General features: G+C 33.0%; 2 long non-coding RNA genes across 2 annotated transcripts; both read right to left on the bottom strand.

Annotated features, from left to right (window-relative positions):
• Nucleotides 1-2549: 2549 nt before the first annotated feature.
• LOC118435307 lies at nt 2550-6114 on the bottom strand. The gene is made up of 3 exons (XR_004834674.1): nt 5999-6114; nt 3019-5891; nt 2550-2893 (listed from the first exon to the last, which is right to left on the bottom strand). It is a non-coding gene; the product is annotated as an uncharacterized LOC118435307 (long non-coding RNA).
• Nucleotides 6115-9796: 3682 nt separating this feature from the next.
• On the bottom strand, nt 9797-15707 carry LOC118435181. Its single transcript, XR_004834560.1, has 2 exons — nt 15609-15707; nt 9797-10558 (listed from the first exon to the last, which is right to left on the bottom strand). It is a non-coding gene; the product is annotated as an uncharacterized LOC118435181 (long non-coding RNA).
• Between the last annotated feature and the right edge of the window lie 354 nt (nt 15708-16061).

The following is a 16061-nucleotide window of genomic DNA, read 5'->3' as shown; positions in this document are numbered from 1 at the left end:
TAGAATTCGTCCTTGTTAAAAACAGGATGATTTAAATTGAGATGGGATGCAATTATTTGCACTACCCTTTTCATCCTATGGCTAATTTTATTCTATTTTTTGAGAATTTGACTTTACTTACGTAATTTACATTTAGAAATGTGAAACTTGCAAATAAGATGAAAACCAAGTGTTTTTTAAGTCTTCCAAACTGTAAATTTTGAAGAGTATGAAACATGCTTAGCATTTTTCAAAATCCAAATTTTAGGGCATATTATTGCATAACATACTACAATAAAAATGTTTGGCTACCCGCATGAAATCAACCACTCTGAAGTTGATATGATTTTTGTATTTGTTTGGAAAATCAAGCTTTCAAGAAGAAAAATTTCAACTTAGAGTTCAAGTTCTACATATGCAAAATTAGTGTACCTATATTTTTCGAATTTTTGCAAAAACTGGAGTTTGAAACATTTCAGACACACTTACTTTTTTTCCTCTAATTTCCAAGTTTTAAATTTCTAAATCTAAATTATATGAACAGTTGTACACATATACGTAATTAAATGTTCATAAAAATATAAGGAAAAACAGGTATAGGTAAAAAAGCATGACCGATAATTGCACACCATCCCAATTTAAACGGTTTACAAACTTTTACGATTAACTGCCTCTTAAGTAATTGTAAAAAAATTACAATTAAATAATCAGCTATCATGACACAATATTGAGTCAGGCAATAAAATTCAAGAAGAATTTTTTTTTAATTAAAAAAATTACATTATGATCTATTCACTCGCGACCTACGTAATTATAATATTACTTATTTCTTTAAAAAATCAATTTTTGACTCTCAACTCAGTCAAATTTCCTTCAAAACTTTCAAAATTGTGCTGATTTCTGATAGTTCGGCAGTCCTAGATAACTTTAACGAAAAATCTTAAAACCGAATTAGAAATCACACTAGATATTTTTTGACCAATCGGCATCCAAATTATGCATAAGAAAAATATCACTCAAATATTTATGACTTATTAGAATTCGGTAAATTTACAAATTTTTCGATGTTAATCTTGTGTACAGAAAAATTTAATCGATTATGCACCAAAAAATGGAGTGATTAAGAAATCTAATCTGGAGAAATGTTGGTAAAATTTCTGAAATGGGATTTCTATCGTTCGAAAAATCTTAGAACTTATTTAGAAATCATAACTATCAAATTTTGGACTAGTTGGCGTCCAAATTGCTATTCAATCAAATATTTACAGGCCATAAAATTCGCTAAATTTGCAAATTTTTTGATATTATTATGAAAGAAATTTATTTGCGCTGTGCTCATAAAAGGGGAATGCTAATCCGTAATTGGAGAAAGATTGTTAAAATTTCTGAAATTATATAATTTTATTTCATATGAAGAATACTTCAAGACAATGTAAGAGATCTTAATATTAGAGCTAATTTACTGAATGAACTTGCAGATTCTTAACTAATCGGCGTACATATTGTGAATTAGAAAGCCAAGTCACGTAAATTTTAGTAATGCCGTAAAATTCGAAATTCGAGAAATTTACAATATGTTATTTTGATAAGTAAAATTGAATTTGTTGGGCCCATAAAAAAGTTAGAAGCGGAATGACGAACAATCCATAATTTGGAGAAATTTTGGTAAAATTTAGAAATCTTAAGCCTGACTTCCAAATCATAACTACCAAATTTTTGACTAATCGCTCGGTATCAACATTTCGCATAAGAAGAATGCCACTCAAATATTTATAAAGCAGTAAAATTATGTTAATTTAAATATTTGTCAATGTTTCTTTTAACAAAATTTTCACTAATCTTGTCCAAAAAATAGCTTAAATGAATTCGTAATTCTGAGCTAAAAATTCTTAATCCAATAATCATCTCATAATGATACACGGTTCATGAACTTGCAAATTTTGCACACAAACTGAATTATAGTTTTAAAAAGAGTTGAGAGTGAAATCAAATTCACAGAAAAATCATGTTTTGGAATTTTGAATTGGAATAATTTAATTTCCAAAAAACCCAGGATGTGTTTCATTCCAATCTGTGCACTATTGTATAATAAGAACTTTTAAACTTTTAACTAATCGGGATGCACATTTTACCCGAAGACCCGAAGGTACAGAATCTTTAGACATTTATGGAATTTGAATCATTCTTGGACAAATGCATGTTCAAAAGTTGGTGTTGTAACCCCATAAATTTTACAAACATGTTTACATTATACACACAGAAATTAGGAGAGGGAATACATTTACAAATGTAGCTTTGTACAGATAACGGGAGTCATTCCAGTTGCGAACCTTTGAGGCAAGTCACGCAGTCATTGGCAACTTTGTAAAATCTGTAAATTTTGTAAAATAACTTTACAAACTCTTACAAAATAAAGAGACGCCCTTGATCTGAGTAAACGTACAAAAATTTGGGAGCTAATTTTCCTCAGAAATGTTTGAAAAGTTTGTACGTTTGCAGAATTTATGGATTTTGCAAAGTTATCAAGGACTGCGTGAATTACCACAATATTTATCTATGTACTTAAAGTTTCAGAAATCTTAAGTTTTTCTCAAATTCTTGCACGATTTTCAATGTTCATTTAATCAAAGAAAAAATCCTAAGGATAAATTTAGCTCAACTTTAAGTTTAAACTGAGTGAGTCAGGTTATAAAAATCGGATTTGATCGCCTATAGTCAAAATATAACAAAAGAATCGGTGCATATTTCTGAACAAATAATATGCAAAAATGCTATGCAAATTTTCAACTTTGACATTATTTATTACATTTTTTGATTTTTGATTTTTTTAAATTAAACTAATACTCTACAAATCACGAGCCGGCTACCTAGGTTAACTAAACGTAGTAAAATCTTCCCAAAAATTAGTATCGATCTGCAAATGTTACAAAATAAAATGACGTCGTGAGTAAAACATTTTACATGAAATTAGGAATCTATAGTGATGATGGGTTATATTGTAAGTTTTAAGTTTTAAGGGGGAATCTGACACAGCCTCACCGATCTTTATCCGCTATGTTTGAACTACGTCCACCCTCACATTGCATAAGCCTTCGTGTAATTCTTTTTTTGACAAACGTTGTAAATTTATGGGTTACAGACTATCAAATTTGGATAACTTGGTGTCATTCTCTTCAGAAATTTATGCACAACAATAGTACGACCATGGTTACGAGAATATAGATTTCAATCCATGTAGAACTGGCTCTTTGTAATTTTTGCGGAATTTGTCACGTAGGAGGGCCACCTTATAATTTGGCATGAGCAACATGTCGTACTATCGTGGCACAACAATTCATGATTCCAAAACTGTCAAAACACTCGAGGTGGAAGGTTTATTCGCCAAGAAATTAGAGTTTGAAAATTAAAAAAATGCGTTTTTTCAAATTCTTGTAATAGTTCCACTGGATCTGCGTTACATTACCCGAATGATCCGAATTACTTTATTATTGAACACCTGTTATTTTCATTTTGGCGTTCAAATTATACAATTTCGTAAGATTTTTACGCCAAAATAAAAACAACTGGTGTTAAATAATAAAATAATTCGGTCATACGGCTAATGTAATTGCGGTTAAATTTTGCATCACTCGCTGCAGATGGAGCTTGTGAGGCAAATTCGAGTGAGCGACCAGTTGACCACTGCACTGTAGTCAATCCATCGGCCACTCGATGACATGCTCTCCAATCCCCCTTTCCTCCCACATCCCCTTAAGCAGTTTCAAAACTAATAAAAAATACTCTTAACTCCGTTCACATAACCTAGTACGATAAAGCACGTAGGCAAATCTTTGTAAAAATTATTACGGATTTTGAACTTCACAAAAAAATTACTTAAAAGTCGAAAATGATAGATGAGCATATTTAATTGTCTAAAATACTTACACTAAATTTGCAAATTGACATACATGTATGTAGGGCTTAATGACTCATTCAAAAATCGTAAAAATCAAAACATTTAAAATAATTTCTCTGCTCTGGAAATTTATTTTAAAATTCTGATCCACAAAACTTTTTAGAGTAGGTTATTGTCAATAAAAAGCATACACTCCGGATTTTGACAGTTTTTGAACGAGGAGATTTAAAGTTTAAAAAGCCTTCAGAAATATCAACTTACGATTACAAATTTACAAATTCGTCATCCAAAAATTTAAAAATTCCCTGATCTGAGAAATTATTACACATGTGTTGATTTTTGCGATTTTTTAACGAGTCATTAAGCCCTTTGTCGACTTGCAAATTTGCTATAAATATTTTACACGAATAAAAATGCTCATCTATCATGATCCGCTAATAAATAATTTTTTTGTGATCAATTTTAAATGTAAATCTACACTTAATTTTATTTTATTAAGAATATTGAAGTCGTATATCGGTAATAATTTTTATAAAGATTTTGCTACGTGATTTATCGTACTAGGTTATTGAAATGGATTTAAGACGCTTTTGATCTATGCAAACCTTTGTAAACCTACAAATTATTACAAGTTTTAAAATTTCCAAATTAAGCGAAACCCGTAATCTGTGTGCACAAATCATCTTTAACTATGGAACGGTAATATTATTAAAACTCAATTTAAATAATTGTACAAATTAATACTCCGTCTAAATTTTCAATTTACTTTGGTTAATCTGATTTGTTATTATGTTATCTGAGTTATTTTATTACTTTTGATTCCGTCATTTTACGAATACGGTCCACATTTTTTTTACATTTTTAATTGGACAAATTTAAACTTCCATGATGGAGGAATCCTCAAACCTGCTTTAAAATAATTTTAGTTTAATTTCTTCAAAATCGATTTTTCGTTTAATTCAACCAAATTTGCTCTCAGTTTTTAATAAACTTTAAAAATTGGGCAGATTTTGTATTCTATTTTTCTTACATTATTATTTCCCAAAATTTCCCGAAAATCTATCACATCGCATGATTTCTAATTAATATTCACTATACATACCTCTACACATTCGTATTTAAAGTCGATCAAAGAATTTTGACATATCCATTGTTTCATTATTCTTCAAATTGTATCATGTAATGAGAAAGTTACCGGTAAACACATAATCTATTTCGTAATTTTCTTTTAAAAGTTTCAAGGTTTCAAAACAATACGTTCAATAAATACAGAATTGAAATTTAACACATCATTCATTTCAAATTCAGACCGATTTACCTGTATTTAACTCTAGTTTCTCAGTTTTTCGTATTTTAACAATTTTGTCGTCAAACTCTGTCATATTTTGTTAAATTTTAGCAATTATAATGCAGAAAATACGCCTAATTTTGTCATGTTTTCCAATTTTCGTAATTATATTAAGTATAACTAATGCTCGTAAAGCACCAAATTCTGTACGTATATAATTAATTATTCCATTAAACATCATTACACATTTACATAATTGACATTACTATTTTTCTCTCTAAATTTTAGAATGCGATCGAGTGGAAGAAAATAAAATGGGATGGTCAAGAATGGCACGCGATTGGGGATGAATCGGATACAAAAATTGAAATTCCATTTCACAATACGAAAGACAATGTTCCAAAATCTGTCTCGAAGTCGAAAAATACTCCAAAAAATAAGAAGACCAAAAATCAGCAACATGTAAAAAATTATGAAACGTTACATTTCTAAACATTCCATAGAATAGTTACAAATTTCAATTTTGTTGTCACTTTCTTTCGAAATTTCTCTCCACATGATCACAAAATATTTTTATAATTTCAAGAAAATTTAAACTAACTTAATTTTACAAATATTCACTAAATATTTCCAGAATTTCCAGAAAATTTCTTCCCAAAAAGTGAAATCTTCCCATCCAGCCTTGATCCTTTCCTCCAAGCATGACAAAAATGAGGTATGTAAATACGCCTGCAAAAAAAGAATACCAAATTATTCAAAATTATTCCAAAATATGGAATCCAAATTTTTTTTTTAATTCTGATTTTTCATCAAAATTTTGAAAATTTCTGATTTACAATTTTCCTCCCCTCTCCAGGTCCATTTCGAGCCCAGCTTGGCAGACTTGCCACCCGTCGCAAGTGACACGAGCTACCTTCGCGACTTGCGGAAAGATTTCTCCCGGAAGAACGAGAAGAGGAAATCCCGGCAGCGGGGAGAAGGGGGACGTCACCGACGTCAAGTCGCCTCCAGGGAAATCTCACCACTCGGAGATGACGTGCCGATGAGTTGACGGAAAAAAAGAGGGCGACGTCATGGTGGAAACGCTTCATTTAACATATCCATCACTACATAATTCTCTCAGAAATTTGGGGGCGTGATGTTGCAAATTTTTGGAAGAAATAAATTCATTTTTGAAAAATTGAGAAATCTTGGAAAGATTTGTATCTGTATTCATTTCAGTCAAAAGTAAATAGTGAAGCAATTCACGCAGGCATTTGTAACCTTGTAAAATGAGTAAGTTTTGTAAAATAATTTTACAAACTGCTAAAAAATAAAGAGAGAGTTGCAAATTTTTGGAATAAATAAATTCATTTTTTTAAATTGAGAAATTTAAGAAATATTTTATGCATTCATTTCAGGGACAAGTAAAAATATTAACCCAATCATTGCAAAATCCGTAAATTTTGTAAAATAATTTTACAAACTGCTAATAAATTAAGAGAAGCCCTTGATCTAGAGGTGAGCGCGGGTTCGGGTCCAACCCTGTAAACCCGACCCGAACCCGAACCCGAACGGGTTCGGGTCGGGCGGGTTTTGACAAACCCTAACAAACGGTTTCGGGTCGGTTCGGGTTTTAAAAAGAGTTTTCGGGTTCGGGCCCTAAAAACCCGAAAACCCTAAATTTGTTTAACTTGGCGGCATATACTTATGTTTGCATCTACTTAGGTCCTTATGTTGTGTACTTATATTGCAAATACCCTATGTACATAAATATATTTGCACATTATTTAACTGCATTTGATTATTTAATTTATTTGTTTAAAAGTTACTTTATTGTAAGCTTATTAACTTTTTAACAGTTTTTTGTTGGAGATTATTAACTTTTCTTATTTGACAAAAGGTTTGAGTCTTTACTAATTATTACACGGTTTTAAATTTAAACTCCGTTTCACGTTACTTGATTTGGTCACATGGAGTACATTACCCGAACGATCCGAATTATTTTATTAATTGAGACCTGTTATTTTTATTTTGGCGTTTAAATTATTAATCAGTTTACTGACTACAACTGGATCAGATAGATTTTCTATTTTCCATTCCATTCCTCTAGAAAACAATTTTGAAATCATGGTGTGGAAAGTAACATAAACTCCGTTTCACGTTACATGGAGTACATTACCCGAATGAGCCGAATTATTTTATTATTTGTTACCACTTATTCTTATTTTGGCATTTACATTAGTCAATTTCGTATGATTTTAACGCCAAAATAAAAATAAGTGGTGTCAAATAATAAAATAATTCGGCTCATTCGGCTCATTCGGCTAATGTAATGTAATCTCCTCAAGGCGGGGAACTCAAGTAACTTGAAACGGAGTTTAGCAGTAAAACTCCAATAAGATTTATTATTAGGAAATTCATCGTTGACTTTTATCACAAATGTGACATTAAGATTTAATATTAATATTTTGACATTTTATAAAATTTACACGGTCATTACAAAATTTCGGTTTCGGGTTCGGGTCGGTTCGGGTTCGGGTCGGGTTTTACATTTTCATGATTTTCGGGTTCGGTTCGGTTCGGGTTTTGTTACCCGCGGGTTCGGGTTGGTTCGGGTTTTTGCTTTGGAAATTTTCGGGTTCGGTTCGGGTCGGGTTTTTAAAATTTGGACCCGCGCTCACCTCTACCTTGATCTGAGCAAGTTTGCAAAAATTTCTTAGCTAATTTTGTAAATTTTGTAAGTTTTATAAAGCCTTATATAGACGCCAGATCTAATTAGAAGAAAATTACCAATTATATCTTATTAAACTCTCACGGCGTTCCCATTTTACATTTAGCTGAAAATTTTGGCAATAATTTAAATATTCCTTGGAAAAATGACATTCTACAAAAAATTGGTACTGAATTTTCACTAGGTTAGGTACAAAACTTGCAAGCAATTGATAGCAAATTGTTACAAAGCAGTTTTCAATAGTTTAGCACATACAAAATACGGCTAAAGTTTACAACAATTATTGTACCATAATCCATTTAAAATGAGTTGGAGACAATAGTTGTAACCCTGTAAAATCCGTACAGTTACAAATATTTGCAACTTTTACAAATATTACCAGAGTATTTTACGATCAGGTTATAAATGGAAGTATTTCAAAACCATCACTAAAACTCCAATTTTTCTTGATCTCAGATTGTTCCTTTATCATGTTCATATTCAAAATCAACTTTTCCGGAACTTTAAATATTTTCGAATATTTCCTGAGCGGCCTTGGATGGAAAACTGAAACATTTCAAAAAATCTATTTATTACATTCAATGTAAAAAATCTAATTGCATTGTTACATGTAAATATTCCAAAATAAATAAACTCAACCGACTTCAAATTTCTGGTTCAAATTTCAAATTTAAATTTCGATTTGAGTTTCCAAGTCTCTGCAAAAAAAACCTAAATTATTTCCTACCCAAAAAAAAACAAGCATAATTCGTACGCATTTTCTAATACAACAAACTAAATGCGATTTACAACAGATTTACAATAATTCATTTAAAAATAATATTTACAAAAAATAAGACAATTCGATCATACATCTTTGTGTAACCAAGTTTTACAAAAATTTGGTTTTCACTGATTTTCAAATCACTGGAAATCAAGCTTTAATCTCAATGAGATGTGCTCATCTAGTTTTAATAATTCATTTTAAAATACCCATAAAATTTTACTGTTTATGCAAAAATTTGATTAAGCATTTCACATCCCACAAAAATTCTGATGCCTCTTTTTCACCAAGATTCACAGTATAATCCGAAAACCTAGATTTTATACGTGTTCAATTTTAATATTTTAAAATTACACTCAATCGATGTTTTAATTTTACAATTTTTCATAAAATTGAAATATTCATTAATATAGCATACCTATAAAAAATAGCCTGAAAAACATTGTCACCAAATTTTCCGTCAAAAATCTACATCTAATTTCTACAAAATGGGTATAAATTATTCCCCCCATGAAAAAATAAGGCCCGAATAAATAAAACCACCAAATTGCGAAATTATTATCCCCATAATAATTTTGCATAAAAATGTAATAATTTCTTGCAAATAAACACATTTTTCCCTGCTATGCCAATGACACGAATCTAGTTTTAACAATTCATTTTGAACGTGTCAAAATACCATTAAGAAATTTTCAATTTGTGCAAAAATTGACTTAACCCCAAAAATTTGGATGCTTAATTGTCACCAAGATATTTTTCATACATGTGTCTGCGATCTGGGTTTAACAAATCTATTTGAAAATCAAAATTGCACTCAATCGGCGTTCCAACTTTACACATTTTTTCTAAAATTCATGAATACAAAAACACATTGGGCAAAACAAAAATCTTACTAAATTTTCAAAAGTTTCCTTTAATTTATATTAAATTTCTATAAAAAAACAATTCTAAATTATCTCCCCCCCCATAAAAACAAGGCCTGAATAAGTACCCATTAAATTATCAACTGCTCCTGACCTAGATTTAATAAATAGATTAATGTCCATCAAAATTACACTCAATCGTCGTTAAATTTTCTCAAAACTGAAATAATCGTACAAAAACTCTGGAAGCAATTCAACTAAATTTTCAAAATTTGGCTAAAATTGATATCAAACCTGTACAAAAAACAATTCTAAATTATTCTCCCACAAAATTCAAGCCTCCAAAATTTCCGACCCATCCCGATAATAATTTTGCACAAAAATGCAACCATTTCTCTTCAACAAATCAAATCAAATATATCTCCTCGTCATTCAATTCTCCATCACGACCCCGACTTCATCCTTGCCCCGGGCAGTACAGTACATACCGTAAAATAACATCCCACCCTAAAAATGACGCTGCACAATAACCTTCCCAAACCCAGTAAGGATTGCATAACCGAACAAAAAGGGAACCCTGCCTGCCTGCCTATGGATTTGTAACTTTGTAAACCCGAGATTCTCCTCCTGTCCATCAAGTAAAAGAAAAATGAAGAAAAAAAACTAACCATTTCTCATTTTAACGAGTACAAGAAATAAATACGAAATAGTTTCAATTTCTAAAGGGAGAAGAAAAAAGGTGCACTTTTCTTACAGCTCGCCAAGGGTACCTACTCTCTTGTTTTGTTCTCTCGTGAGGGTTGGGTCGTTATTTGGGATGCGGCCGAATCACACAGATCCAAAGGGTCACAAAATGGTTGGTTGTCTCGTTGCCAAGTATTGCCCACACAAACCTCTCTAGAACCGAATTTGTTAGGGAGTCTGAGATTTCAGACAAATTCGGATCTACAGGGTAGATGTAGGACATAATTTCCCGATTTTCGGACGACGGAACTTCACTACGTCCTCCCAATTTCCAGCCTGGACTGAGGATGAGCCAAGTAATTTTCCAGTCTGCCTGCAAAAATAATTAAAACGTTGGTAGAATTTAAGTCCAAAATAGGCAGAAATATGAGACGGGATTAGATATGTATTTGTTTTACTAAATGGCATGTTACACGATTTTATGTATGTATGTGTTAATTATTTAATGGGCTCCTTAACTCCTGGGTCAGTTAGTTAGTTGGGTTTAGGGTTTCAGTTAAGCAGTTAAATTTTAATGTCTTGTTACGTTAGACATTTATTTCGACGACGTGTTAAAGACACGATTTTATTTCATTTCATTTAAGGTTAACAAGGAGGAAAAAAATGAATTTGTGTAATGTGATTTTGCATCCAGCGTGTTAAATTTTGAAGAATTAGAGGAAGTATTAGGTATTATATTAGCGATGGGGGGGGGGGGGAGTGGACATTAAGGATGTGACCGATTTTAGTGTCAAAGGGTGAAGGTTTCGTTGCAATACAGAATTTATGGCATGCCATATTTGCCCCGAATTTAAATACTGTCCGAGCAAGTAGTCAGAAAACTTTTGGTATGCACAAAAATTCCTGGTATTCATTTTCGCGTTCAAAATGTCTGTAAAGGAATTTGGCTATAGTCTGTTGATTAAAAAAATAGTGACTTTTACATACCTACGTGATTAAAATTATACTGCATTTTCTTAAAAATCAATTTTTGACTTTCATTTCAGTCAGATTTCCTTTCAATTTTTAACAAACTTTCAAAATTGTGCTGATTTTTGATAACGAAGCAATTCACGCAGTCCTTGGTAACTTTGTAAAATCGATAAGTTTGTAAAATAATTTTACAAACTTTTACAAAATAAAGAGACGCCCTTGATCAGAGCAGGTTTACAAAAATTTGCATGCCATGTCGACTTAACAACTTTATATAAGACTCATCCCCCAAGGAATTTATGGTAAAAATTCTCTCAAAATTGGCCACATCTCTTCGGTCAGGTACCCATTCGTTTAATCTTCTCTTGTATAATTAATACTCACGAAACGAAATTCACTACGGGATCCGAGAACGCGTTGAGACCTTGGATCGTTTCACATCTTATTTAACTGGAGAATTAATCTTAAATCTTGACGAAACCAGAGAAGCAATCATATTTTTCTTTACTGGACAAAAAAAATTGCAGACTCAGCAAAATGATGTCATTCATATTTCGCTTTGTATCAAGAATTTTATTTTTTAAGAAATATTTCAAGAAATATGTCTGAATGTATATATTTTTTGTGTATGATTTCACCGCCGTATGATTTTTTTCTTAGTGTAAAATATGAATTTATGAAAAATAGGTATTGTTGCATTTTTTGGTTCAATTTTGATTTTGATTTCTAAAATTATATATTTTTTTGTCCTTTTATAGTCTCACAGTTTTACAGTTAAGAATTTTTTTCATAGTTTAAATTTTGAATATATGAAAAATAGGTGTTGTTGCATTTGGGTATAATTTTGATTTTTTTTCAAAAATATTTCTCCACTGGAAAAACTCCCAATTTTATTTTTGCTTACTTATATTACTCGTTATACATAATATAATTCATTCCATACACAAAAATTACCTTATATTCCAAAAAAAGTAGAAATCTTCTTGGTCGATCTATAATTTGCATCCCCTAAAATTTCTTCTAACTGAAAGATATCCCAATTTTACTTTGGCTTAATTTATCTAATCCTCCCATGAATTAATTTTGTATGCAAAACAGCAGTTAGACTTAGCTTATCAAACCTAATTTTCATCTCATCTTAAAATTCCAGCTTAAAGAAGGAACTAGAGCTCATTTCCCATACAAGAAATAGACCATGAAAATAATCAAGATTTAATTAACGTTAATCCCTTCAATGACCAAATGTTATCGCATCTCTTTTTCCGGCCCGGACAAAGTAACCCCTCAAGTTCCTTCATCAAAAACTCATCCTTTCTGCAGGTCCCCCTACTTAACAACAAAACGGAGTACGGTCTCCTCCTAAAACTAGAAGTAGCAGCACAATATATTAAAATAGGACTTGTTTAATGGAAATGTCATCTCATCTCTGTTTTTTCCTCTTTGTCCAACCCATCGCTAATTACCCTGCAAGTGACCCTTGACCCCGCACCCTTTCTGTACGTCTCACATAACACGAAGTCCTTCTCCTCCTCCTAAAACAATGCCCCTCGCAACAGCAGCAGCAACAAACAGGACTCGTTTAAGCGAAATGTCATCTTATCCCTATTTTCCCTCAATCCATCGCAAAATCCTTCAACTGGCCCCAACAAATGACCTTTGACCCCCACCTTATCTGCACATCCCCCTTAACACGAAGTCCACCCTCCTCCTAAAACTAGCAGCAGCAGCAAATCAGACCCCCCTAAACAAAATGTCATCTCACCCCTATTTTCCCTCACCCCCATCGCACCTTCCCTCCAAGTGACTCTTGACTGACCCCCACCCATTCTGCACGTCCCCCTTCACACTCAATAATATTCGCTCTCTTCCTCCTCCTCCTAAAACTATACCCTCCGTCCATCCGTAGCTTAGCTGCTGTTTCTCCAGCTCAGCAGGAGCAAACAGGACTCGATTATTTATTTATTCTGCGAGGAGGGGAGCAAGCGAAAGAGAAGAGAGAAGAGAAAGTGGTGTGAGAGAGAGCCCTCGGCACCCGATGAAAGTTTTCGGATCGATATTTTCTCAGCAACACCCGGTCCGGGCAACTCCCTCCCCAACCAACAACGACCACCGAAAACTGCCAACACTACGAGACGATCAGACAGCTCACTCTACACGGAAAATCCCCTCCCAACTTATTATCCATCCATCCATCGACTATGAGACTACCTACGAGACCTCAAACTTTGCAAAAGTATGGCACTATTCCGAAGGAAAATAAATCGGTCCTACTTTACCTACCACTTTCCCCGACTCATTTTCATATATATACGGATAAAGGGAAAGAAAGAAAGGTGGTGGTGCTAACAGGTAGCCGTTTATTTAGGAATGACGGGAATGGATAAAAGAAGGGGCAAAATAATAAAGATGCTGTTTATTTAGTTACTTATTTGTTTATTTACTTGGACAACCTGTTAAAAGACAGTTTTTTGGGGGATTTGGGAAATTGTGATGTTTAAATTTTTTGGATTTTACTGCTTTACAAAAACACCCGTTTTATAATATTTCAGGATCATTTTGACAATGAAATTATAAAGTTGATAGGTACAATTTTATAAATAATCTCTTATAATTTTTTATTTCGTGAATTATTTCGTGACCTGGCAGCTTGAATAACTAAATAAAATGTTAAACTTGGATGCCATATTAATATATTTTGATAGAAATATAATATTTGAAGACACAGAAGATTTGTTTCAATCAAGTTGTTTGTTGCATGTCCAGTCCACAAATATTCGACTAATAAACTTTGTGATTGAATTAAACTTTGTGGAATTACAAAGTTTAAAAATGGTGCAAAATGACAAACTGGAGGGTCGAAATCTGCTAAAATTTTTGACAGATTTGTAATTGTAGCTGGATTTCTAATCGTTTTTTTGAGTAAATTTGTTTATAAAAACTTATTTTTAGCATGGGTTTCTTTCGTAATCTTTGTGGAAATTTGTAGGGATAAAATTAACTACATTAACTTAAAATCTAAAAATTTACGCATGCTCCAATTTGACGCATAACTTTCATATTAAAAATTGTCAAAAAAAATTGAGAAAATGCACCATTTTTATTCGAAAAGTGATCCCTGATCTGATCAGTCAGATCGCATATGGTTGATACAAAATTTTGTCAATATGAAAAAAAAGAACAAAAGTGGTTTTCATTTCGGTAGGGGACGACCAACCAAGGTTTTGTTCATTCGGTTTGGTTTGGTGGTTGGATTAGCTGTATTCGTACATACATTTTGTAATGCCTGGTAGTCATACGTACGTATTTATGGTGGCAGATGTTATGTGTGGCTCGATCATCGTGTAGATTGTATGTATGTATAGAGAGAGACCTTGTTTTTGTTCATATTTATTTTCAGTCGTCTTTTCATTTTATGTAACACGGAACAAAAACCAGATTGGCCAAAGCGTACTGTTTTTCTTTCTCGATATGAAATGAAATGTAGTAGAGAAATATTCGGTATTTTTGCTACTTCCTTCCTACCCGCGGGTGAGACCGGACCGGAAGTAGGTGGAAGTTGGGTATAAAATTTGGGAGTAACAAGGGTAAATTTGAGTAGGATTTGATAATTTGAGGGGAAAGCTGTTAATGTTTACGAGAAATTTTCAAAAAATTTTGACATGAGACATGGGACTAACAATATTTGTCCAAATTTCCAAAAATTTAGCTAGAAAACTACCAATATTTATTTACCAAATTTAACAAAATCTGTCAATTAAACAACCAAAATTTGCCAAAAATTCGCCTAAAAAACCCCACCAAAATTTCGAAATTCCTGTCAAATTAACCCCAAAAATCTCCATATTTTTTCACCTCAAAGCATCCATGCATATTTTCCTGTCTCTAAAAAAAATCCCCCACAAATCTGCACCTTATCCCAAGATCATCACCTTACCCACTCACTCACTCATTTATAACGATCATCTCCTCCTGCACTATTGTGACAGTTGCATCGGATCGCATTTACTTACAAGAATTGCATTCAAGTCCAACTGGTACAAAAGACTACACTGCGACGCCTTCACTTCTCCTTAAGATTGATGGATGATACGCATCCATCTCACTCACCGACCGTCTTTATTTCAGCATCACGGCCACCACCACCGCCACGACACAAAATAGGCCACTAGTTCCTTCCTTCCTCCTCTTTAATGGGTCATGTCTACCATCCAGAAAATTAATCATGACTACTTTACTTACTTACATTCCATTCCGTTATTACGCGAGCTACGTTCACCTTGGTCTCAAAAATTCCAGGAAATATACATATTTCCACCCCAGAATTTTCCTAATCCACCTCAGTCAGCCATCATCATTATCATGTTCATAGATGCAGATGCAGTTTCACAGCATCCGCTTTAATGCGGGTCATGTCTACGATGCAGAAAATTAATCATCACAACTTTACTTACGTAGATTCTGTTCACCTTGGTCCAAAATTCCCGAAAAAAAAAATCCCAAAAATTCCCAGAAATTCCCCCAAATTCCCCAAGAAAATTCCCGAAGAAAATTTCCACCCCATAATTTCCCCCCTCCTCCTCCGCCGCCATCATCATCGCCACAGATTCAGATGCAGTTTCCATCAACGATCCCCTTAGTCCCAAAATTTCCGGCCGAAAATTCCCCCAATTTTCCCCCCTCCTCCTCCGCCATCACCATCATCACCACCACGACCAGATGCAGATGCAGTTTTCCAGTTCCACTTCCAAAATCCAATCCAGCAGCCATCACCATCTTCTTCCTCTCCTCTCTCTCCTGGACTCCATTATTCCGCCGTTGCGTATTCACATCTCTCTCTCTCTCTCTTTGTGGGGCTGGGCCCCTGTCAATCACTCGAGAAAAAGGGTACCTCGTCGTCCATCCGT

Source organism: Folsomia candida, unplaced genomic scaffold (genome assembly GCF_002217175.1).
Source record: "Folsomia candida strain VU population unplaced genomic scaffold, ASM221717v1 Fcan01_Sc004, whole genome shotgun sequence".
NCBI classification, from domain to species: Eukaryota; Metazoa; Arthropoda; class Collembola; order Entomobryomorpha; family Isotomidae; genus Folsomia; species Folsomia candida.
The sequence above is the reverse complement of the archived record's forward strand: the minus strand, read 5'-3'. Positions and strand labels throughout refer to the sequence as shown.